General features: G+C 36.0%; 1 long non-coding RNA gene across 1 annotated transcript; it reads left to right on the forward strand.

The window, feature by feature from the left end:
* The first annotated feature begins 1,512 nt into the window (after positions 1–1,512).
* On the forward strand, positions 1,513–2,844 carry LOC110934498. Its single transcript, XR_002588387.2, has 3 exons — positions 1,513–1,649; positions 2,162–2,229; positions 2,756–2,844. It is a non-coding gene; the product is annotated as an uncharacterized LOC110934498 (long non-coding RNA).
* The last annotated feature ends 6,572 nt before the right edge of the window (positions 2,845–9,416 follow it).

Raw genomic sequence — 9,416 nt, forward strand, 5'->3', positions numbered from 1 at the left:
CATAGTTCATCCCCATGGGGAGCACCGGTACTGTTTGTCAAAAAGAAAGACGGATCAATGCGTATGTGCATTGATTATCGAGAATTAAACAAGGTTACGATTAAAAATCGGTACCCACTACTGAGAATCGATGATCTATTCGATCAACTTCACGGAGCTCGATTATTTTCTAAGATTGATTTACGCTCAGGATATCATCAATTGAAAGTACATGAAGAGGACATTCCTAAAACTGCTTTCAGAACAAGGTACGGTCATTATGAATTCACAGTCATGCCATTTGGTTTAACCAATGCCCCAGCCGCATTTATGGACATGATGAACAGGATATGTAAACCATGCCTGGATAAATTCATAAGTGTCGTTATAGATGATATTCTAATTTACTCTAAGAGTAAAGAGGATCATGCAGAGCATCTACATACACTTCAGACAGTGTTGAGAAAAGAGAAGCTTTATGCTAAATTCTCAAAATGCGAATTTTGGTTACAAGAAGTGCAATTCCTTGGACATCTGGTTAATCATGAAGAAATTCATGTGGATCCCACAAAGATCAAGGCGATCACAAAATGGAAAGTCCATGAATCATCGACAGAAGTAAGAAGTTTTCTTGGACTGGCAGGATATTATAGACGTTTCATCCAAGATTTTTCTAGAATAGCCATTCCATTAACCAAACTGACATCTAAATCAGTTAACTTTGAATGGGGACCAAAACAGGAAGAAGCCTTTAGGATTCTTAAATAAAGGTTAACCAACGCACGTATACTTGCATTACCAGAAGGAACTGAAGACTTTATAGTCTATTGTGATGCGTCTAAGTTAGAATATGGATGTGTGTTGATGCAACGTCAAATGGTTATAGCTTATGCCTCTAGAAAGCTTAAGAAACATGAAGAGAATTACACAACCCATGATCTAGAAATAGGAGCCATAATTTTTGCCCTTAAGATTTGGAGACACTATCTTTATGGTAATAAGTTTGTTGTCTTCACAGATCATAAGAGTTTAAGGTACATTTTTGGGCAAAAGGAATTTTAAATATGACACAGAGACGCTGGATGGAAATTCTTAGTGATAATGATTGTGATATCCAGTATTATGCTGGAAATGCTAATGTGTAACACCCCGAAAACGGGTTTGGTAATCAAACCCCGTTAGCACTAAAAGACGGGTAAAATACCGTTAGCGGTAAAAACTTATCTGGTAAATATTAGGATTTTAAATAATTAATCCTAATATTAGATAAGAAGTGAATAAATGCTTGAGACAATAAAGTTATGAAAGGCCCGAGTTAACGGGACTTAAAATATAACGGGTTATAACTTCCCGAACCTATTAAGTTAACTAGGGATAATTAACCTAGTTATTAGTATGAGGCTAAGTGATAAATAGTGAGTTGTAGCTTCAAATGATCAAAATAAAACATGGGGGACTAGGGTTGCCTAGTGAAGAAACTTGTTTTAATTAAATCAAGAAATAAAACACAACACACACTAAGAGTGTGTGTGTGTGTGTGCGTACGACCAGGAGGGGCTCCAAGGAGCCAAACCCTAGCTTGATCAATACCTTCAAATTGGAGGATCAATTCAAGACCAAATCAATGCATGAACGCGTATAAACGATCACCGAGTCAAGAGGATCGAAAGGTATGTCAAATTTTGTAATTTGGTGATACCTTGAGATTTTGATGAACAATCAAAATCGAAAATATTGAATGAATATTGATGTATATAAGTGTTATTATGGTGAAATCTTCGTTAGAAACAAACCCTAGTTGAAAACTTGACGAATTGAGGCCCAAACTAGGGATTTGATAATTACCCTATCATGTGTTAAATGGGTTTTGTAGAAATATGGTGAACACTCGAATTAGGGTGCTAAATGGATGAACCTTGATGTTGTGATGCTAGTTCTAGGTGTAGTTCATGTACACTAGACATAGAGGCATGATTTTTGATACTAAAACTTGATTAAAATGATGAACATGATTAGAGAAAATATGCTTGTAAATCTCGCCTACAAGGTGTTTGTTAAAATGCCTGAATGAATGTTGAAAAGAGGATCTTATGAAAGAAATGCGTAATTGGCTAATTTGACTAATTACGTGAAATATGGGCTAAAACGGATTATAATAATAGTTTGACACTCTACAAGCTAGGTGGAGGCTTGGGAAAGAAGCGGTCAAACGAATCAAGCACGAGAAGAAAAAGCGTATTCGGGTGCGAGGTAACTATGGCTTACACTAGTCTTGTATTTTAGAATATCCTCTTATCGTATTAGTTACGAATAAGATAAATACATAATTGCGGTATGATGTTCCGGCGTGTAGACGCACGGAACAAGTTGGACAAGCATGACAAGAAACCATGTTGATGGTTTAGAAAAGACTTAAAATCAGTAATTCGATTATTTTATGATAAATGGAAAATGAAACGTTGGAATGGTTGCCTTATAGGGTAAACCAAAACAAACAATAAGGGTAAAACGGTAAAATTGGTCACGCGTTGACCATAACTATTGATTTTGAATGGCACCGTATGACGTAAGCTATGATAGGCTAAAAAGTGTTAGGGAACGATCAATAGGTGAAATGACCGCACGGTGTAAACCGGAGCGAGTCGTATAGATGAGTTGGTAATAAAATGCCATCTCGTCAACCTAACCGGTCACTTAGACCAAACGGGTCAAAAGGTGAAGATATCACCTCTTGACAATAACGACTAATGATTATTGTCGAGTTATATTATTTCAGGAGTAAATGTGAAATGGGTATTAGCAACGCCATGGATTAGCGGTTATAAAAGCAAGGTATTAAAAACGGGTTGATATATTGACCCGCGCCAGGTATGTGAAATAGGGTAACACTCATTTAGAATATGTGGTTCAACGAGTGCTAATAGAAGTCAAAATAAACATTTGGTTACTTGATAAGTAAACCAAATGTTTAATATAGTGAACATTGCGTTGGGAAGCTTAATGACTTTTCAAACAAAATCATAAGTTAAAAGAGGGATTTCGGGTCGAATATACTTCCAAAAGCCCTTCATCGTAAATGATTGGCTAAACGGACTAAAACGCCCTTATAAGCTAAATTGGACAAGCTACCTTTAAAGGTAGTTTTGAAACGAGTTTTACGATCAAGTAAGTAATTGAAATAAGTATTAAGTCGCAAAAGATGTAAGCCTTTGGTCAAATGACTCTATACGAGTCTTTGTCGTAAATTTAGTAATCCGACGAGAAAAACTCGGATTATTTAGATTTCCCCCTTAAGTCCACTACAAATAAGTTTGTGGTGGAAGATCACTTGATAAGAAATGTTGTATGATAATGCTAGAAATGAATGAGAGCGTTTCATGATCAAAATATGCATAAACACTCTTAACGGGTCAAAATATGCATAGGAGCGTAAATGGGTTTAAGATACGTCAGGAACCCGCGACTTGAACCTAATATGATAGGAATTATTGAAATTATGATTACCGTGAGAATAAGGATCAAACAAACATGTTTCGTTTTATAAAAACATGAATGGGTAAAAATTGCGGCAAATTGGAAAAGCTGGATGCAGAGTCCACCGTAAATTACGGTGCCACCGTAATTTACGGTGGAGATGAAAGTCTTACGGTAGCCCCCTACTGGTTTACGGTAGGGGCATGTAAAACCAGTGGCCACCGTAAATTACGGTGCCACCGTAATTTACGGTGGAGGTCAGGTTGAAATTGTGGTTTTGTTATCTATTGTTTCTCGAACCCGTTTAGACACCTTTAAAACCCTGTATGACTAAGCATTTCATGTTTATGAAATGTAGGTACACTATGGGATGCCGGAAGATGATCAAACTGAAGAACCGAACACAATAAAGACTGATGCTTCCGCACATTGCCTCGTTGTAAATTTTAACGACGAACCCAATCACGTTCATAGAATAGCTTATGAATTGTAAAAGTTTTAATTTACTCGGAATTGTCTAAGGATTTATAACACTAAATACATGTCGGTTTTCGTAATTTATACGAAAACCTTTAAAATAATAACTAGAGTGTTACATAATGTAGTGGCTGATGCTTTAAGTCGAAAGTATCATGAAAAGCCAATATGAGTACGCTCTCTTAGATTAAATCTATAGATAGATTTAAATGAGCAAATTAGAGAGGTACAGATGCTGAAGGTTTAAAAGGAATGATTTAGGAATTAGAACAAGGAACAGATGGAATTTGGAGATTCCATAAGAAAAGGATTTGGATACCTAACAAGGAAACCTACACCACATAATTTTAGAAGAAGTCCATAAGTCTAAATACACGATACATCCCGGAAGTGATAAGATGTATCAAGATCTAAGAAAGAATTTCTAGTGGATAGGAATGAAAAAGGATATAGCAAACTACGTTGCTGAATGCCTAACCTGTTCACAGGTTAAAGCTGAACATCAGAAATCCTCAGGGTTATTACAGCAATTAGAAATGCCAATATGGAAATGGGAATTGATAATAATAGACTTTGTTACCAAATTACCCAAGACACGAAAAGGTAATGATACAATCTGGGTGATTGTAGACAGATTAACAAAATCTGCTCATTTCTTACCAATGAAGGAAACTTTCAGTATGGAACAGTTAGCCAAATTATATGTAAATGAAATAGTTTCATTACATGGAATTCCTGTATCTATTGTATCTGATAGAGATAGCCGTTTTACTTCTCATTTTTGGACAAGTTTCCAAAAAGCAATGGGAACCCGGTTGAATCTAAGCATTGCTTATCATCCACAAACGGACGGACAAAGCGAAAGGACAATTCAGACAATGGAAGATATGCTTAGAGCCTGTGTAATTGATTTTGGAGGAAATTGGGACAACCATTTACCATTAATAGAATTTGCCTACAATAACAGCTATCATACCAGCATTAATGTTGCACCGTTTGAAGTACTTTATGGACGAAAGTGCCGAACTCCAGTCTGTTGGGCAGAGATTGGAGAAAAGCAACTATCTAGACCAGAGATAGTACAAGAAACAACAGACAAGATTATTCAAGTTAAGGAAAGACTAAAAGCAGCACGAGATCGTCAAAAGAGTTATGCAGATAACCGACGAAAACCTTTAGAATTTCAAGTTGGAGACAAGGTATTGTTAAAAGTTTCTCCATGGAAAGGAGTAGTCGAATTTGTTAAAAGAGGAAAGCTAAGCCCCAGGTATGTTGGACCTTTTGAGATTATTAGAAAAATAGGACTAGTAGCTTATTAGCTACAACTGCCAGAGGAAATAGCAGGAATACATGATGTATTTCATGTATATAATCTCAAAAAGTGCTTAGCAGACGAATCATTAGTAATACCTCTTCAGGACATAGAGGTAAATGAGAAACTTAAGTTTGTAAAGAAACCCATTCAGATTGAAGATAGAAAGGTCAAGAATCTTAAACACATGAGACTAGTTCTGGTCAAAGTGAAATGGGATTCTAAGAGAGGACCAGAATACACTTGGGAGCTCGAATCAGAAATGCAAAGGAAATATCCACACATGTTCCTATAGATCTCGAGGACGAGATTTAAAACAAGGTGGTGGGGATATAACAACCTTCCTAGAAACCCCTTAACATAACCCTAAACATTCCTATTATACCCCGTATACTCGTTAACGGGCCTAAAATACCTTAATATTAATAAAATAACAAATAAAACAAAAACATAGTGCCCTTGCGGGCCGCGACCCGGTTAGCCAGGTCTGTCGCGGGGCGCGACGTAGTGACACCAGGCGATCCCATAGGCTGCCACGTGTCCCATGCGTATTGAAGCTAGCCAGTTGACTCGCCAAGCCTATAGCCTAGCCTACGGATCTCGCGGGCTGCGAAGGAGGAAGGGATGGGCGTCGTGGGGCGCGAGCCGCCTCTCGTCAGCCCTATAAAAGGAGGCCGATGCCTCATTCAATCATCGTTCATTTTCTATTTCTCTCTCTATTTCTCTGATAGGCAAAACTCTCGGGAAATAATACCACTAAAAAGCGAAGCTCTGCCTCGTTGTAAGTATTTAACCCCCGATCACGTATTTGTTACCCCACCCGATTGATCTAGGGCTCTATAATACATGTCAAGGCTCTGCCTGACTCAGTCGTTGGAGTTCTATCTCGTGTTTTATGGCTAATGTGATTTGGGATATCTTACTAACACGTGTGCATTGTTTAATTTTAAATAGATAATAACCAGGAGAATTACCAGGAAGCTATAGTAGTATCACCTAAGTCAACAAAGTGAGTATAACTTATTTTTGTCACATTTTTGTGAGTACATTCTCTTTCTGTAAACCTTTTTGTGAAAACCTCAAATGTTTTAGATTATACTTAACAGTGATTGAGTCTATGTATTCCACAATTGCTGCCGGTATGTTGGGGTTTTGTATACATTATTATTTGAAATCCGTTACTATTGGACAAAGAGTTAGCCAATGAGTAACATGACCCACAAGTCAGGATTGACAGTACTGAATGAGTATATTGGTAGATATAAACATTGTAATCGCTCTCAATACTATGAAGTTATAAAAGCTGTTTTTATTAAACTGGGATGCACTCGCCAGTATTTCTTGCTGATAAAACCTTTTTAAAACGCGTTTCAGGTAACTTATTGTGAAGCTAATAGAAGCCAAGTTGAGAGCACTGAAGGCTTAAAGTTGTGGCTATAAAAGTTACCAAAATAAAAATGAGATTTTGTTTTCAATAACTAGAGTTTATCCCTATAAATGTATTGTACTTGAAACTTGGGTTTTATCCCGTTTATTTATTAAAAGTTTGGTGTTTTAACTCTGATAAAATATATTTCCTAAATTCCGCTGCCAAATTAATAAACACTGATACCACTTGCTCTGAGATCTCGCGGCTCTCACTCCTAGGGCAGGGGTCGTGGGCTGCGACACCTCACCTCACCTCACTGCCAGCGACACCCCCACCCCCGACTACGACCGCAAAATTCCGTCCACGAACAGCGTAATTCCGGCCACGAACGGGTACATGCTTTGTTTTTTGTTATTTTGATGTTCATGTGATTTTGTTCAAGACTTATAAGATAATATGATGGGTTAAAAAGTTTAAACTTTTGTGTGTTTTGAGGTAATTTAGGGTTGTTCTAGTCTTTATATAATGGGTTTGTTGTCTCTTAATCTCTTATTAATTCTATGATTCTAGTATAGAGTTTGAAAAGTTAAATTTCAAAAATTTTATGCCTTTTGAGGTAGTTTTATGTTTTCTTTTCTTTTTTTTTTTTTGATGATTTTAGTTGATATTATAGAAGAAAAAGGGTAGTAAAATTTTTAAATAGGTTTGAAATTTCGTGTATTTTGACATTGTTTATGGTTGTTTAGATGATTTTTGGGTGATTATGTTGTTCAGATGATTTTTATGGTGATTACACACGATTTCTAGGGTTTGAGTTGTTGAAAATTAAAATTGAATCAATATGTTATGGAGCGATGAACTTATGGATCAAAAAATGATGATTAAATTGAAACATTATGTTTTGGATAGATTCCAAAACATGAAAACCCGTAGGGCGACGTTTTAATTATGTTTGTAACAAGGTTGGTCGTGTTTTTGATGATTATATAAATTTAGTTTGATGTTCTTTTGTTTTACATGACCCGACCCGACCCGATACGAACCGATTTTTTACTTATATACCTAGGGACCTAAAATTTTTAAAAATGTTCCGCACCCCATGGAAAAATTCCTAGGTCTGCTACTACTTTCCAACCACTAGACCACAAGTGATGGATAGGAAAAATATATCTGGAGAGAGAAAACTTTATAAATTTTTAATATTTTAAGAAATAGCTGTGAATGTAGGAGAGAGAAAAAGTAATGATAAAGGTATAAACAAATATTACATCTCCTTCGCCATCCTTCAACTCATCTTCAAAATTTATAAAATTTAACAAAAAATCACCACATTCTTTCCATTATCTTTATCTACACCCCTATAATAACAAAACCTACACACTCCACCAAAATTTGAAAAGCTACTATTCACCCCTATATCATCTCTCACATACACACTTGCACACATACACATATATAAAAAATAAATTAAAAAAAAAAGTGAAGAAAGAATAAAAAAAATATAGAGATAGGTATGGTAAATAGGATGTGGAAGATTTTTTATATGAGAGATAAATTTTGAAAAGTATGATTTTAACTTAATTTATAAGATAATTAGATAAATGATACTAGAGGGAATGTGAATCCTCTTAGAGGAGACAGAATGTTTTGGGCTAATTCTTAACCCATCCTAACTAGAAATATATGGAGTAAACCTCAATTAACAACCCTGTGGTTAGATTCCATTCACACTTTATACACCCATAACGAACTTTGTCCATCTACATTCTCAACTTTTAAAAAGTGCTACATTTTACATCCATGTGGGGGTTGACCATTAGGTTGATCATCACCAATAGAGACATTTTCATAATCCCGTATCCTGATTAAAACTACTGACACTTTGCAACCTTTACCACCACTACCAAACTAAATCCACCAATAGTAAGTTTTTCCCCAGGTAAGTTATTGTTTCTTTTAGCTCCAAAAACTAAATATTATAAATTAAAAAACGCACATCATTTGGTTCTCCCCCAACCGATTACCTCAAGAATCTTTGGTCAAATACCATCCAATGGTGGGAATTTCCCACCTGATCCCTTAATCTCTCCCGCGAGTCCCAATTTGCTGGATGGAAGCCTAGTACGCTGTATGTCCATAAGATCCATGTGTAGTGCAAGAAATCTCGAACCCCAATAGGGAAACCTCGCTAAATCAACTTCTAGTGCTACAAATCGAAGCAACAAAAGTATTCAAAAACACTCCAAGCATGATAAATCTCGCCAGCTGCTTGCAAATCTTCATGACAAAGGAACGAATTCATCAGTAACCCCGAATTTGCTTGTGCAAAATGATGTATCTCATACGGATGTTGAAATTAAGGGTTAATTGGGTGGGAAGAGGTCTCGTATACCACACCTTTAAAATATCCTTGTCTTGTTAACTCAATTCGAGCAGAAGTTCTTACCCCAATTAAAAACCCTAATTTCTATCCATAATTAGACTGAGGAATATGAAGATGTCATGGAATTGGCCCCTGAAGTACATTTATATCCTCTTTCTAGTGAGGCATACTGTAACACCCCAAATTTCGTATGTTATAAAATAATAATATGCTTGTGATGCTTAAATAACAGAAAACCGGTAAATATAGAATTGTACCGTAAGAAAATGATGGTAAGTTTAAAATATATATTTATAACCTAATTAACCAAAGGAAATATGAACAAGTTAGAATGTGAAGTAGGAATGTGGCATGATTTAAAAAGAGAAGGGGCTGAAAATGAAAATATGAAATAAGAATTACATAAAACAAAAACTTGGTCT

This window comes from Helianthus annuus, chromosome 4 (assembly GCF_002127325.2).
Source record: "Helianthus annuus cultivar XRQ/B chromosome 4, HanXRQr2.0-SUNRISE, whole genome shotgun sequence".
Lineage (NCBI taxonomy): Eukaryota > Viridiplantae > Streptophyta > Magnoliopsida > Asterales > Asteraceae > Helianthus > Helianthus annuus.